Source organism: Trachypithecus francoisi, unplaced genomic scaffold (assembly GCF_009764315.1).
Source record: "Trachypithecus francoisi isolate TF-2019V2 unplaced genomic scaffold, Tfra_2.0 Lachesis_group13, whole genome shotgun sequence".
Classification (NCBI taxonomy): Eukaryota; Metazoa; Chordata; class Mammalia; order Primates; family Cercopithecidae; genus Trachypithecus; species Trachypithecus francoisi.
The window spans coordinates 85,317,165-85,333,969 of NW_022681458.1; positions in this window are offsets into that span (position 1 = coordinate 85,317,165).

Below are 16,805 nucleotides of genomic sequence, written 5' to 3' on the forward strand. Positions count from 1 at the left end.
TTGATAGAGAGTTATTAAAACATTGATTTGAATGGTTTCTTTAAAATCTATTTATTAGAAATATTTTCCCACAGAGTGCATTTTTTTGTTTGTCTTGTTAATGATGTATGTAACAAAATTGTAATTACAATCACTTTTATATTTAAAAGAGGTTAATATTCTTTTTTCCTTCAAATATTAGTTAACAAGTCCTTACCAAACATTGCTGCTAAGTGTATAGTATCTTAGCAGTCATCTAAGTGTTAAGAAAACACTTAGTTCTTGCACTCAAGAAGATAATCTATTTAGGAAGACGATGCACATGGAAAGCTATCTAACGTTAGAAGATAGTGATATAAGAAAGGTTGTAAGAAAGAAAATTATTAAGGCCTAGTGTGGGTACAAATATTAAATGTGAATGGAGACATAGACATCAGATATTGATTCTGTTGAAATAGTCAAGAAAATTGACGTGTTGAGGCTTGTGGGATGGGAAAGATTTGTTTAAGTAGAATACAAGGAAGAGGTTGTCCCTGGTTGGAAACGTGTCTAAAACAAGGGCCGATGCTCATGGCAGTGAGTAACCTACAGAGCTGGGATTGAGGGATTCTGTAAGGATTAGATTACAGCATTAACTTGATCCTGTCATCGAGGGAAAAAGGTTTTAAAGCAGCAGTGATATGTGAAGTTGGCATTTAATAAAGGCAGTAAAATAATTACCCTCTTAAGAGATTTATCAGAGTAACCAGAAGATTCCAACATACCCTTTCTTTCCTAAAGATAACTATTTAGAGGTAGTACGCAGGTGAAGAATTTCAAGACGAGCTATACAAGCGGTGTGATGTGAGTGTTTTTATGTGGTATATTTTCCCTACTTTTTAATGTATCTTAAATGCAAAACAAAATATTGTCATAAGGAAGACAAAAAAGAAATGACATTTAATCTTTAATCATTTAGTTTTATTACAATCATGACACAAAGAATTAAAAAAATACATACACAGAAAGAAACAATCATTTATAAAGGTCTACCTTGTAATTCCATCTTTGCACAAAGAAATTTCTAGGTGCCACTAAACTGTATGCATTAAATTTCAAACATAATCAAATCAGGTTTAGAAATACTAATGGTGTTTCATAGAAGAATCCTTGCTTCAGCAACTTAGGAAATTACACTTGATTTTCTTTTGAGTGTTATTCAATTGTGCTTGAAATTGTTCATTTGAACCCTTCTAAACAACAAGCAGGTGGTTAACTGTGGGCACTGTTTAACATTTACACAAAAAATTCCAAGCACAATGCACTTTTGCTCCGTGAATGTCGACTGGCTTTCCCTTCTCTCTCATAGCCTGTCCTTCCCTGGCCATTAGATTTGACCTTGCTACATCCCTGAAAAGAGAACTGGCTGAAATGTAGCTACTTGCTAGGGAGCATTAGACTATTTTTATAGTCCTGCAGCTAAAGCTTTTAATGTGGCAACTGCTGGTTACTGAAGCAGTTTAAGAAAAAGGAACTGCTGAGTTTGCCTTTTATTTTTAAATGGAGAAACACAAGGTGACAATCACATAAGATATAAGTGAAGCGGAACAGGGGAAATACAGCCTAGGATTTCTGTATAGAGCAAAAGCAAGAATTTGCAAAACACATTTCAATTCTATACTGCAATCTGGCTCTTTACTTTTATATAATATATGAACTAGTTCAAAAAATGCACTTTTCTCTGTGTCAGCTTTTCCTTTATCAGAAATACATGGGTGATACCATAAACATCTTACTGAGAATTTAGTCACTGTGAGGTATTTGTGAAATAACCAAAAATTTACAATTGGGTAGAAATATGACATTCGCAAAGACATAGACTTCGTAGTTCTTTCCTTTCCAAAGCACTTTTGTAGGTGTAGGGTACATTCTCTGTCCCCATCTTCTCTGCCCATTCACTCCTCCACCCACTACAATAGAACTTTTGACTCTTCCTGTAAAATGGCCTCCTCTGTGCTAAGTATTTTGTAGCAGTCTACTGCAAGGATATTTACCCTTTTCTTCCTTTGTCCCTCTCTGGCCTTTGCAACAGACTGTCCTCTCCCACAATTATTTTCCTTTCCTTGATTATCCTCCCCCTACTTCTTTTTGTCTGCATTCTGCACTTCTTCTTCTTGTCTGCATTCTGTTCTTCTTCTTCTTCTTCTTCCTCTTCTTCCTCTTCTTCTCCTTCTCCTTCTTCTTCTTCTTCTTTTTTTTTTTTAAGACAGTCTCACTCTGTTACCCAAACTGGCAAACATTGTAGCATCGACTTTTCCAGGCTCAAGTGATCCTCCCACCTCAGCCTTCCCAGTAGCTGGGACCAGGCGTGTGCCAGTAAACCTGGCTAATTTTTCTATTATTTATAGAGACAAGGTTTCACCATGTTGTCCAGGCTGGTCTCAAACTCCTGGGCTCAAATGATCCACCTGCCTGCCTTGGCCTCCCAAAGTCCTGGGATCACAGGTGTGAGCCACCGCGCCTGGACGGTATTTTCTTCTCTTTGAGTCCCTACAATGCTAATATTTACCTATGTCTGGCTTTGGCTGTCCTAAACACTTCTCCTTGGTGATCTCATCTACTATTTTGTCTCTAATAAGGCTGGTGATGTTCAAACCTGCATATTTGTTCCAGATTTCTCTTCTAAGATCCAGGCCCTAATGTCCAGCCTCTTCTTTATGTATCCACTTGGTTATAACATAGTCACTTCTGATTGCAATGTCAAAATGTAATTTTTTGTGTCTGACTTTTTGCTTAGCATACTGTTTTTGACATTCAGTCATGTTGTTAGATGTATCAGCAGCTTGTTCTTTTATATTGCTGGGTACAGTTCTATTCTATTAACATATCACAATTTGTTTATGCATTCACTTGTTGAACATTTGGGTTGTTTCCAGGTTGGGGCTGTTATGAATAAATCTGCTGTGAACACTGATGTTTAAGGTGCTTATGGATATGTGTTTTCAATTCTCTTGAGTAAATACCTAACACTATAATTGCTGGAGTGTAAATACTTACAAGTAGAATTAGGTAAATACTTAGGGGTGCAAAGTGTTTATACCATTTTATACTCATTATCAGTGTATGAGAGTAATAGTTGCTCCAGAGTGTTTCATTGTAGCTTTTGTGGTGAAGTGCAGTAATATCTCATTGTTATTTTAAAATGCACTTCTGCGATCACTAATAATATTTAGCTTCTTTTCCTACAAATACTGACTTTGTATATTTGGAGTACATCAAAATATTTTGCCCTCCTTTTTTTTTTTTACTGGTTGTTTGTTTTCTTATCATTGAGTTGTAAGTATACTTTATGGATTCTGGATACAAATATTTGACAAATATCAAGTCATTTTTTTCATGACAAACTTGTTTCCCTGCCTGTGATCCCTCTTGTTCAACCCAACAACCCAGTCCTATTGTCCCTTCTTCCTTAATATATCTATCCTTCCTCTTCATCTGTATGCCACCATACCACTGTCTCACTTCAGGCCCCTACCAGTTGTTACTTTGGTGTCTGCCTTGGCCTTTTCTCATATTGTGTCTCCATTTCCACTCCTATTAATTTACTCTCTTTCAGATAACTACCAGTGATTGTTCTAAATTATAAGTATAATCAGCTTATTTTCCTCTTTACAATATTTTAAAATTTCAATTTGAAACTGTTTATTTCTGGACAAAGTTAGAATTTCATAGCAACTCAATTTCCTTCCTTTACTCCTCCCTCAGCTAATCTCTCATGTACCTGTCTTTCTCTAATATACCTGTCAACTAAAACTACTGGCAATGGTATAAACACTGTATGTGTATCTATGATTCTAGGATTTCATGTAATTATTTTTCCACCTTTCTGGAATTTCCCTGTCTCTGTCTAACTCACATGATTCACTTTTATTTCTGATCAGGCTCAGTTTAAACATGATCTTCTTTTGAATATTATCTCACTCATTCATTCTTGATGTAGGCACCTGTCTTAATCGGAGTTTTCTAGAAAGAGAGTGCGAGGAAGGGTCTAGATGTTAATGGTTTTCTTGGGAGGTGCAAAGCTAGTGCAGACAAAATGAGGACCTTCACTTTGATTATTTCCCTTAAATTCAGATGAACAATTGGGATAAATAAATAAGCATGTGTATATTTGACTCTTACATTGTTTTCTGTAAATCACATCAAATCCATGAAAAACCTACAGTTATACCTAATGGCTAAAGACTATACTTTTTCCTAAGTCCAGAAATAAATTAATATTAATTTTCACAACTTCTACACAACATTGTATTGGAGATCTAGTTTGTGAAATAAGATAAGAGAAAGGAAGAAAAGAAATACAGATTGGGGCTGGGTGTGGTGGCTCATGTCTGTAATTCCAGAACTTTGGGAGGTCGAGGCAGGAGGATCACTGGAGGTCAGGAGTTAGAGACCAACCTGGGCACCATAGTGAGACCCTGGCTCTACAAAAAATTTTTACAAAATAGCCAGGCATGGTGGCATGTACCTGTAGTCCCAGCTACTTGGGAGGCTGAGATGAGAGGATCGCTTGAGCCCAAGAGTTCAAGGCCATGGTGAGCTATAATCACATCACTGCACTCCAGTCTGGGCAACAGAGTGAGATCCTGTTTCTAAAAAAGAAAAAAAAAAAATAGAGGTTGAAAAATAAGAAGTAAATGGGGCCAGGTGACATGATTGTGTATATTAAAAAATCCTAATGAATCTAATACAAAGCTACTAGAATTAATACTTTAATTTAGTGAAGCCACAAGATATAAGACTGATATGCAAAAATCAATTTAATACAAATGGAATTATACAGTATGTACTCAAGTGTATGCATTGCAAATATTTTCTTGCAGTTGGTAACTTGTCTTTTCATTTAACAAGTGTAGAAATATTATTTTATTTATTTATTTTTATTTTTTTTTTTTTATTTCCATAGGATTTCGCAGAGCAGATGGTATTTAGCTACATGAGTAAGTTCTTTAGTGGTGATTTGTGAGATTTTGGTGCATCCATCACCCAAGCAGTATACAGTGAACCCCAATTTGTAGTCTTTTATCCCTCACTCTCCAGCAGAAAATTTAAAATTTGATGAAGACTAGTTTACTAATATTTTTCTTTGTGGTTTTGTTTTGTGCTCTATCCAAAAATCTTTGTCTACTTCAAAAATATGAAGAATCCTAGCTCATGTTTTCTTCTAGAAGTTTTACAGTTTTAGCTTTAACTTTTTATCCCTGATACATTTTGATTTAAGTTTTGTATAAGGTATGAGATAGAGGTCACATCCATATGGATGTCTCATTGCTCCAGTATCTTTTGCTGAAAAAAATTCATATTTAAATATATTGGCACTTTTGTCGAAGTTCGGTTTGTCATATATTTGTGGATCTGTTTCTATATTTCCTATCTGTTTCTTTTATCTGTATGTCTTTGCTGTGTCAGTTGTACACTGGATTATTCTCACTTTATAGTAAGTCTTTTTTTGTTTTTTTGAGACGGAGGCTCTCTCTGTCGCCCAGGCTGGAGTGCAGCGGCGCCATCTCTGCTCACTGCAAGCTCCGCCTCCCGGGTTTACGCCATTTTCCTGCCTCAGCCTCCGGAGTAGCTGGGACTACAGGCGCCCGCCACCTCGCCCGGCTAATTTTCTATATTTTTAGTAGAGACGGGGTTTCACCGTGTTAGCCAGAATGCTCTCGATCTCCTGACCTCGTGATCCACCCGCCTCGGCCTCCCAAAGTGCTGGGATTATAGGCGTGAGCCACTGCACCCGGCCACTTTATAGTAAGTCTTGAAATGAAACAGTTATAAGTCCTCCAACTTTGTTGTTCTATTTTGAAGTTGTTTTGTGCTATCCTAACTCTGTTAATTTCCATATAAATTTTGGAACCAGATTGTCATTTTTGACCAAAAAAAAAACAAAAACCAAACAAAAAAAAAACCCTGAGAGATTTTTGTATTGGGATTGCACTGATGTCATAGATCAATTTGGAGAGAACGATTTCCTTAAAAAATATTGAGCCTTCCAATCCATAAACATTATATATTTCTCCATTTGTTTATGTCTTCTTTAATTTATTTAAGCAATGTTTTGAAGATTTTCTCCCCATCTATTTGTATTGCACTTATTTTGCTTAATTTCTCGCTGAGTATTGCCTGCTTTTAAGATAATATTGTTAAAGGCGTTTTTAAAATTTTCCTTTTTCAATTTTTCCACTGTGGTAATGTTTGGAAACAATCGATGTTACTAGATCAGTAACCTCAGGGCTTAGGCTTCACCTTAACGACTTTTCATTTATCCACAGTACTGAGAACTGTGGCTTAGACATACAAAGCAATTGGTAAATATATGTTTAATATAATGAATTTATGCTTGAGAATTATTTTAGCTCAAAGTCTAAGTTCAATCAGTGAAGCATTGAAGTTTTAGTCCCCAGAAAAATAGAGATGCCATATATTCTTCGTAAAGTTTAAAAATCTTGTGGCCGGGCGTGGTGGCTCAATCCTATAATCCCAGCACTTTGGGAGGCTGAGGCAGGCGGATCACTTGAGCTCAGGGGTTCGAGACCAGCCTGGCCAACATGGTGAAATCCAGTCTCTACTAAAAATACAAAAATTAGCTTGGCATGGTGGCGCACACTTTAAGTCCCAGCTACTCTACCGGGGAGGCTGAGGCAGAAGAATAGCTTGAACCTGGGAGGTGGAGGTTGCAGTAAGCCGAGATCATGCTACTGCACTCCAGCTTGGGCAACAGAGTGAGACGCCATCTCAAATAATAATAATAATAATCATCATCATCATCATCATCATCCTAAGGTGACTTTTTTGACAAACTATGGAATAAGTAAATCAACAACAGCTTTTCATTTACAGGTGAGAAAACTGAGGCACAGATATTAAATAACTCGCGATGTATGGTAGTAGTGGTAGTCGTAAGCACAGAAATCTGAATGGTTTAGAGAAAAGAGACATGCTACAGTTTGAATTTCACAACTGGCTGTTGGCTCTAGATTGCTAAGGAACCCAAAGATGAATTTGAAAACAAGAGAGGCTATTCTACCTGGAAAACTTCAGTGGATAAAAATAGAGTGTGAGTGGAGGTAATATTCCATTCCCTTTTTTTTACTTGTCAAAAAGGCACAAGTAATTTCTGCATGTATGGATTCTGCTGCATATATATTTTGACTAATAAGCCCCTGGAAAAAAAAGGGACACCTTCTCAAATGTTGGCAGTGTTTTTTCTTTGCCCGATAGCATGTTATAGTGGACCTGGCTACTAGAATCAATCTTCTGAGTTGAAAACTAGTTCGCTTACTTACTGATAGCTTTGTCCTGAGTTGTTCAGATTCTGAATGGTTTCTATCCTTTTCAATTTATTGAGTTGTTTTATGGTCCAGAATATGGCTTATGTTGGTGTGTGTTCTGTGAGCACTCAAAAAGAATATATATTTGTAGTTTTGTGTATAGTATTCTGTAAATATAAAGTCAAGTTGTTTGACAGTGTTGTTCAAATATTTTTATCCTGATTTCTAATTATTCTACCAATTATTGAAAGAAAGGTGTTGATATTCTCAACTATAATTATAGATTTGCTGATTTCTTCTTGCACTATATCAGTCTTTATTTCTGGCATTTTGAAACTGTTTTTAGGTGTGTACGTATGCACACCTAGATTATTATGCCTTGGTGATGAATGAATTCCCTTATTATTATGAAATATCCCATTTTATGTTGGATAATAGTCCTTGATATGAAGCTACTTTATCTGATATTAATATAGCCACTGAAGCTTTGTTATGATTAGTATTTGCATGGTATATTTTTTGCATACTTTAATATATATGGGTCTTATATTCAGAGTAGATTTCTTACAGATAGTGTGCAGTTGGGTCTTACATTTTTATCTAGTCTGACGACTTTTTACTTTTAAAAATTAGAGTGTGCAAGGATCGAAAACCAAACTCTGCATATTCTCATTCAGAAGTGGGAGTTGAACAATGAGAACACACGGACACAGCGAGGGGAACGACACACACTGGGGTCTCTCATGGCTTGGGGAGCGAGGGGAGGGAGAGCATCAGGACAAATAGCTAATGCATGTGGGACTTAAAACCTGGATGATGGGTTGATAGGTGCAGCAAACCACCATGGCACACATATACCTATGTAACAAACCTACACATTCTGCACATGTATCCCTGAAACTTAAAGTAAAATAAAAAAGATTGGAGTGTATAGACCATTCATAGTTAACATAATTATCAACATAATTAATTTTAATTTTATTACCTTACTATTTTTTTCCACTTATCTCTTTTTTTTTTTACTTTTTTCTTGTTTTTGATTAGTTCACTATTTTTAATATTCCAATTTATTTTCTCTATGACTTATTAGTGATTTCACTTTAATTTTTTAGGGTTTGTTCTATGATTTACAATATACATTTTTAACTTATCATAATCTACCTTCAAAAACTGTTATGCCACATTACATATAATAACAATCTTACAAAGTATTTTTAGTTTTCTCCCTCCTGTCCTTTTTATTTTTGTTGTCATACATTTTATTTCTGTATTATAAATTTCACAATATAGTGATGTAATTTTTTGCTTTAAACAGTCCATTTTAAATAATTACATTGAAAATATTTTTAATATGAACATTTTTTCTCATATTTACTATAGCTAATGCTCATAACTTCTTTGTATAGATCTGAGTTTGGATTGATTTTTTTTCAGTCAGAAAATTATTTTTAATGTTCCTTATAGAGCATGAAATTCTCTCAACTTTTCTTAATTTAAAAATATCTTCATTTTTGAAGGATATTTTCAGTGGACATAGACTTCTAAGCAGTTTTGGGAGTTTTCTGGTTTATTTTTGTCAGCACATTAAATACATTGTTTTATCTTCTAATTTGCATCGTTTCTGACAAGGTCAGGAGTAATTCTCTTTCTCTGTTTGCATTGTAACTTTTTTTTTTTTGGCCATCTTAAGATTTTTCTTTTTTCGTCGGTTTTCAGCAATGTTATTATAATGGGCTTAGGTGTGGTTTTTGTTTGTTTTTATCCTACTTTTGTTTCACTGAACTTCTTGGATTTGTGTGTTTATTGTTTTCATTACATCTACAAAATTTCTGTGCTCCACTATGTCTTCAGAGTTTTTTTTTTTTTTTTCATTCCATGCACTATTTCCTCTATTCTAGGGTGCTTAAATACGTGTGTATTAGACAACTTGCTATTGTTACATAGGTAACTGAGGTTCTCATTCTTCTGTAGCTTCTTTTTTTCTCTGTGCTTCAATTTGATTCATTTCTATTGCTTATTTATTAAAGTTTATTACTCCTTTATTTTGCATTTTAAAATCTCTTAATATACCCTTCCAGTGAAATGTTCATTTCAGATACTATATTTCTCAGTCCTGGGAGTATCACTTCTAGAAGTATCACTTATCTCTTTTATATAGCTTCCGTTTCTGTATTTACTTCGGTGCTTGACCATATTTATAATAGCTATTTTCAAATCTTTGTCTTCCTCTGAGTCTGTGTTTTTAAAACTGCTCTTTCATTTATGAATTATGTTTTTTCCCTTCGCATATCCAGTAATTTATTATTAGATGCTGGACATTGTAAAGCTTACATTATTGAGTGTCTAGGTCTTACTATAATCCTTTCAGGAGAGTTGAAGTTTGATTTGGAAGATGTCTAAGAGCATCGAAGAATAGTCTGATCCTTTTAAGTCTTGTTTGTAAGTTTTGTAAAGGTCTAGAGTAGCTTTATTGCTAGGACTAGTTTAATCTTACTACAAAGGTGTAACCCTCCTGGATTTCAACTAAATGCCCCAGGTTTCAGTAAACTCTCTACACTCTTCTTGGTCAGTACACAAACATCTCCCAAGCTCTGTGTGAACTCTGGGGATTGTTCTGTTTACTGCTTCTCAAAATTTTTTCTTTGCCTTGTTTCATGAAGATTCCCCTAAGTAGGTACTACGTAGTATTTCGAAAAAGACTCAAAGTTACCTCGCTGCAGACTTTTAAAGTTGCTTCCTTGTGAAGCTCCCTCTGGTTCTGCAAATACCAGTTATCTTAGACTTGTCAAACTTCAATATCTGTCTCCTTAACTCAGCAAGACTGCCATGTGATAGCTTAGCTTGGTTCGGCCTTTCTCCTCACAATCTTTCAAGAAGTGCGTCTAGGAAAAGAAAGACCCTGGGCAATAGTGGGGCTCAGTTCATGTGTTTCCCTTATTTTAGGGATTATAATCCTATGCTGCCACCTGTTGTTAAATGCCTGAGTTTTATTTTATATGTATATATATATAGTTATATATATATTTCACACATATTTCACACATATATTTCACACATATGTTATACATATATATATGTTTCATTCATATGTATATATCTTTTTTTCTCCTGATTTTTAGCTGTTTATGGCAGGAGGGCAATTTTAGTACCAGATAGTCTGTCATGGATGGAAGCAGAAGTCCCCGTTTTAATTTGTAAGATTTTTAATGTGTTATATTTGTTTATTCAATTACTGATTTAAAAGCTTATTTATTCTATGGACTAAGTCTTTTGAGACTGAATCAAATCAAGTGCAACAGAATAATAAATGCCTAAAATAAAATTTTGGACATGACCAATTTATTAAAATGTGTTCATATGACAGAGACAGACAGAGAAAGAGCGTGAGAGGGACAGAGATCAAAAGAGCTTCACAATCATTTATTCATATTGAGGGAACTCCTCAACATATAGTTCAAGGTGCTGAATGAATAACAACTTTTCAAGGATGGACTACTTGTAAGCCATTCACACATCTACACAATTACCCCTGCAATGATCAATCTCATTGTAGGAATGGCTGGAATATAATATTTTTTATAGTGCCTATGTTCCTTGTATGTTTAGGGTTAGTTATCTATGACATTTGCAATTTTTACAGAGTATTATAGATTTTTATTCAGTGTGAATGTAGGTAGTTATATACACGTTCAACATTTCTATTTTCTTTCTGATAGATACATTTTTTTCCCCCTCTGGCACATTAGGGGCTGGAGGGGCAGGTGCTTGATATGCCCCCTAATGTGACACTATGCCTCCTTTTCTTACTCCCACTTTTCTTCTTTTTCTTTCTGATTTTGTGTATTCTTCCATTTTCCAATCTTAGTTACTCAAGAAGCAGTAGATAATGAGGACAGTAGTGCTTAGGGCTGGTTTAGAAAAGGAAAAGAATTTTGCTTCATTACTTCCTCCTTCACATGGCTTGGTCACCTCTGAATTATGACTCATATAAATCTAGCATAAAGCTACATTTAGGCTCTTTTGAGGCTAGCCTCATGAAACCAGAGCTTGTATATTGAAATTTGAGAAAGAACCACTCTAGAGGCAGGTTGACGCAATCACCAGTGGCTTTTAGTTTCATCATAATGTACCGTCTTTCATGCCCACTCTAATGAAATAGGAATGCCGAATTACTGCAAATTGATTTCTGTTTCAGTTGAGAGAGCTTATTTAAGGGCAAGATGGAACAAAGAGAGAATATGTGTTTGCTTAAGTATATGCAATTTGTATCTATTGGATTAGAAAAAACAATTTTTAATTTAACCTTTTTTGTATTGATGTGCCTTTTTTTCTCCTGCTAATTTTTCTGAAGGAAATACCTGTAAAGTTGACCTTCAGCATTACAGAAAATAGGTCACTTTCCTAAAATATATTTTAAAAATACTCTTCTTAATGATACAGACCATAGAAATAACCACTTTTTCCTGGTCACTGATATTTTAAGAACTTGATGGTTTTGATCAACATTAAAAAAAGTATACACACATTTATATTCAAGATATTTTACGTTCAATCTAAGATATCTTTAAAGACCATCCATATACTTCATGTTAAGGCAATACTTTGGATTAAGATGGAAGAGGAATGTGTATTTTACTTGAGGCAGGGAACTGACATGTAGTAAGTATCTTTTTTTTTTTTTCTAATGAGGTGAGTCTCGCTGTGTCACACAGGCTGGACTCAAACTCCTAGGCTCAAGGGATCTGCCAACTGTGCCCAGTTGAGCATCTCTTTCTTAATGTAAATTATTTCATTTAACCTTTTTGACATGGATTGTGTTATCCAAAAATGGCAGAAACAATATTTTTAGTCTCACACGCTCTTCTAAAATACGACCACCTGAACTTATGGGTCCTGTGTCACTGTCTCAATAAAAAGAATGTTTCAGAAGTGCCATACATGACTTTAAAATATATAAATCTAAGGGGTACAAGTGCAGTTTTGTTACATGGGTTTATTGTGCAGTGGTGAAGTCTGGGCTTTTAGTGTAACCATCACCCAAATAATGTACATTGTGCCCATTTAGTTATTTCATATCACTCACCCCTCCCCTTACCTCTCACCCTTCTGAGTCTCCAGTGTCTATTATTCCACACTCTATGTCCATATACGTGACTTTTGAGGCTAATTCATAAAAGGCAGTACTTCTTCCTGGCTATTTCTCTCACATTCTTGGAAACCTGCCGCCCACGTTGTTTGGAAGCCCAGGACACATAGACTTTATATGTAGGTGTTTCGGCCAACAGCCCCAGTAAGATCTCAGCCAACGGCCGGGCGCGGTGGCTCATGCCTGTAATCCCAGCACTTTGGGAGGCCGAGGCGGGCAGATCACCTGAGGTCAGGAGTTTGAGACCAGCCTGGCCAACATGGTGAAACCCCGTTTCTGCTACAAATACAAAAATTAGCCGGGCGTGGTGGCAAGCGCCTATAATCCCAGCTACTTGGGAAGCTGACAGAATCGCTTGAACCTGGAAGGTGGTGGTTGCAGTGAGTCGAGATCACGTCACTGCACTCTAGCCTGGGCAACAGAGTGAGATTCCGTCTCAAAAAAAAAAAAAAAAAATCTCAGCCAACATCCAGTATCAACCATTAGACATGAGTGTGAACAAGCCTTCAGAGGATTTCAGGTCCTAGCCTACAAGTTATCCACAGACATTAAGTCTACCCACTGAGGTCTCAAATATCATGGAGCAGAGACAAAATGTGAATTTAGCCTTCAGCTTTTGAATTGCCCCTGCTAAGCCTGAGTGGAGCAGAGATGAGCAATCCACACAGAATACTCCTCAAATTGCAGGTTTCTGAGCAAAAGAAGTGTCATGCTTTCAATTCATTAAGTTTTAGGGTGATTTTATTGGCAGCAGTAGATAGCTGGAACACATTTGGTTCCAGGAATTGAAGTGTAGCTAAAACTAAACCTAATATATTTGGCAATAGCTTTAGGGTCAGAGGCAGGTGGAAATGGGAAATGTCTTTAGGGGAGTGTTACCAAAAACTTAAAAGAGATCAAGGAAACTATCAGAGGAAGCCTGGTGACCTTGAAAAGGCTGTTGGTGAGAACTTGAAGAAAAGAGAGAAAAATGTTTTTGGAAGCTGGAGGAAAGGGGACTCATGTAGTGGCAGAAAGCTTAGCAATAATGTCTCCTGCAGTAAAATGGAAAATAGGAAATATACCTATATTCTAGCTAAAGAGTTTTGCAGAAAGAGGGTTGAAAGTGCTTTGCCTTCTGTCTGCTTCCTAGCTGCCTGTAGTAAAATGCAAGGAAGAGAGATGAGCTAAAGAAAGCACTGTTATATATAAAGTCTCCAGGACTTGCTGGGTTGGAAAAGAAAACTGTTTCTCATTCCCAGCCTCTCCAGATGGCAGTTGATGCTAAAATTAAGATGTGGCTTCTGAGCAGAGATCAAATCCAGGGTGCTGTCAGGAAAACATGGTCTAAAGATAAAACCTTTTGTTAAGGCCTCATAAAGTTTTGAGATAGTGTATTTTAGACCATTTAGAACAGACAAAAGCCCACTAATGACCTTAAGTGGTGTTTCACAGACTACTTCCATATAACAATAGGGTTTCTAAAAATTTTGAGGGAGGCACTCTTAAAAAGAGCTAAAGTTAGAAAAAGCCTTATCTCTGTGGGATTTGGGCATGTGGCTTTTCTCTAATGGAGTGGATTATAAATTGATTCATAAGAAACCCACAAAGTGTTTAAAGGAATTTTAGTATCTTGTATTGAAAAGGATGGAGACAGAATAAAATTAAAAGAGAATTTTAACTCCTAAATTTCCATGTGCAGGAAGCAGACCAAGAAAACTTTAACTACAAAGACAACTTACATTTTATGAAATGGGAAAGATAAGTCAGTGGGTCAAACAGCTCAAAAGGCAGAGCAAAGAGCTATGGAGAATTCCTAGGTAGCAGGACTGATTCCTAATTAAGGAAATGGAAATATGTACGTGGCTGTATTTCAGAATGATTCAGTATCTGCTATACTTCATCTGTTTTCTCCTTACTGAATGTGAATACACTTAATGGTTTTCTTCAATCTATCACATTGCATGTCAGGTGTGTGTGGAGTGGATGACTCGTCTTTTAGTTCACAGATCTCCATTTCAAGAGGAATGATATTCAAAGGGCTAAACTTAAGGAATCACATTCAAGGAACTTCATCTGATTTAGATGACAGGATCCTGAACCTCAAGCTTGATGGGCTTGGGAGGGAGTCTTGGGGAAAGGGTTAAGTGTATTTGCATGTGGAAGAGATGTGAATTGTTGTCACCTGAAAGTGGATAGTGGTAGATTTTAGTTTCCAGTAATGACCTCCATAATACTTTTGATCTCAATGTTCTTACAGAACCTTGCCACTCCCCCTTTAATGGACACATGTCCCACCCCCTGAATTCTGGGTAGGTCTTTGTGACTATTTCAAAGAAAATATGCTGCAAAAGTGATGCTATGTGACTTCTGAGGCTAAGTGATAAAAAGAAATAGAGCTGCCACCTAACTGCTCTTTGTCTTGGAATGCTTACCTTTGAAATCTGGGCCCCATGTTGTGAGGAAGCCCAAGCTACAGGGAGAGGCCGTGTGTAAATATTCTGGCTGTCATTACCAGCTAAGATCTCAAACAGCTGGAATCAATTGCCTGACTTCTGAGTAACTGAGACTTCAGATGATGCTTGTTCTCAGCCTTCAAGCTGCCCCAGACACTGAGTGGAGCAGAGATAAGCTATCTCTAACATACCTGATCACATTACAAAATTATGAGTGAAGTACGTATCATTTCTAAGTGATTACAATATGAGGTGATTTTCTAATGCAGGAGCAGATAATCCACCAAGAGCACTGTAAGTTAAGTACAATCATCTGTGTTACAAAAAGGAAATATGCTGACAGCTATATAGCATGTAAGTGGCAGCGCTGAGCTGTGAACCTGTGTGTTGGAATCCAAAGTTTGAGTTCTTTCTAATTTTTGAACCACTCCTGTAAGACGGCATAGGTTGACTAGAAAGACGTTGAGTTGAACTAGAAAGTCCATTCAGCTCTAGCCCAGAATGATGGAGCCCAGGAGAATGAAAATGAGATTTGTAACCAGCAAGTGTAGAGGCTCTCCTTGAAAGCAAGGCATGTTTTGTGGTAAAAAAATTTTTATGGTCAAATTTTGCCCTTATATCTACAAAACTTAGCGGGACTTTGATCAAGCTATATAATTTCTCTGTGTGCAAGTTTCCTCAATTGTGAAATGAGGATATAATATCTATCTTGCAAGTTGTAAGGATTATAATTTTGTATGCAAATAAGGGAAACTCTTATGTCTGAATATCTTAAAGTAGTCATCTAAAAGTCATGCTGGAATATGAGTGGCACACACCCATTGCTCTCTGACTTCGGAACAAAAATGTCTACTCTGAGCTTGGCCACTGCCCTTTTCCTTTTTGAAATCCTGCTACCACCTGCCATTTCTTCCCTACCTTCAGATACTCACTGCCCTAGGGGTGTTTGGCTGTCAGGAGTCTGGCTGCCTCCTCCACTATTCCTCCATAAAGCTCCTCAAATCTCCTGCCCCTGCCACAGGGTTTTCTGCCTTGAAATTTAGCTAATCTCGATTATTTGTTTAATAACATTCAGGTGCAAATGAAGCATAACCCTACAAGACCTTTACACTTTAAAAGAACAGCTCATTAACTACTTTGAATCTCTAATTGATAGAATTAGTGGGAGAGACAATTTTGTTCCCAGAGTTCTTTGCCTACTCTCTCTCTCTCTCTCTCTCTCTCCCTCCTCCCACAATAAGCAAAAAATACTCCTGAAAGTTACTTTGTAACCTCTCTGTACCCCTTTTGGGAAACAGACTGTACTCTGACAGGACCTAATGGAAATGAATTTGTTACCTGTGGGAGAACTGAGGTGAGCAGCAAACATAAATGAACTTTATTTTAAAATTGCAACAATTGTCTTTTTCTACCTTTTGTCCTTCTCAAATGGTGGATGGTGGTGTTGGTAGAGAGGCTATCATTTATTGACTGTCTTGACAAGTACTTGATGTAATTCCCATTTAATGCCATTGTTGATGTATTTACTTTTTGGATTAGCCTGATTTGATCTTTTAAAAAATATATTCATTATTGGTGACTTTGAATTCTTTCTGGAGGGAAAGGGGAGAGAAAAGGATAATTATGCTGTTCCTTTGACTGTGGCAGAGTGACTTCCATCCAGTTTGTTTGACACAGAAGCACAAAACATTTCTGTACGCTGTGCAGTGGAAGGTCATGAGATAGAAATGGCGTAGAACAAAGTATATCACTGGAAGGTCTTTTGAAAAGGTGTTTGTTTCACTCTTTAAGAAATACACAGAGATTTTCACAGTTCAGGATAAGGAGTGATACGAAGAAAGAGAAGGGAAGTGGATAGAGTTTGTGTTATATCACTTTTTTTTATACATTAATACTGTCCCCTAAATACATGAGATAAAACTTAAAATGCATTATAAC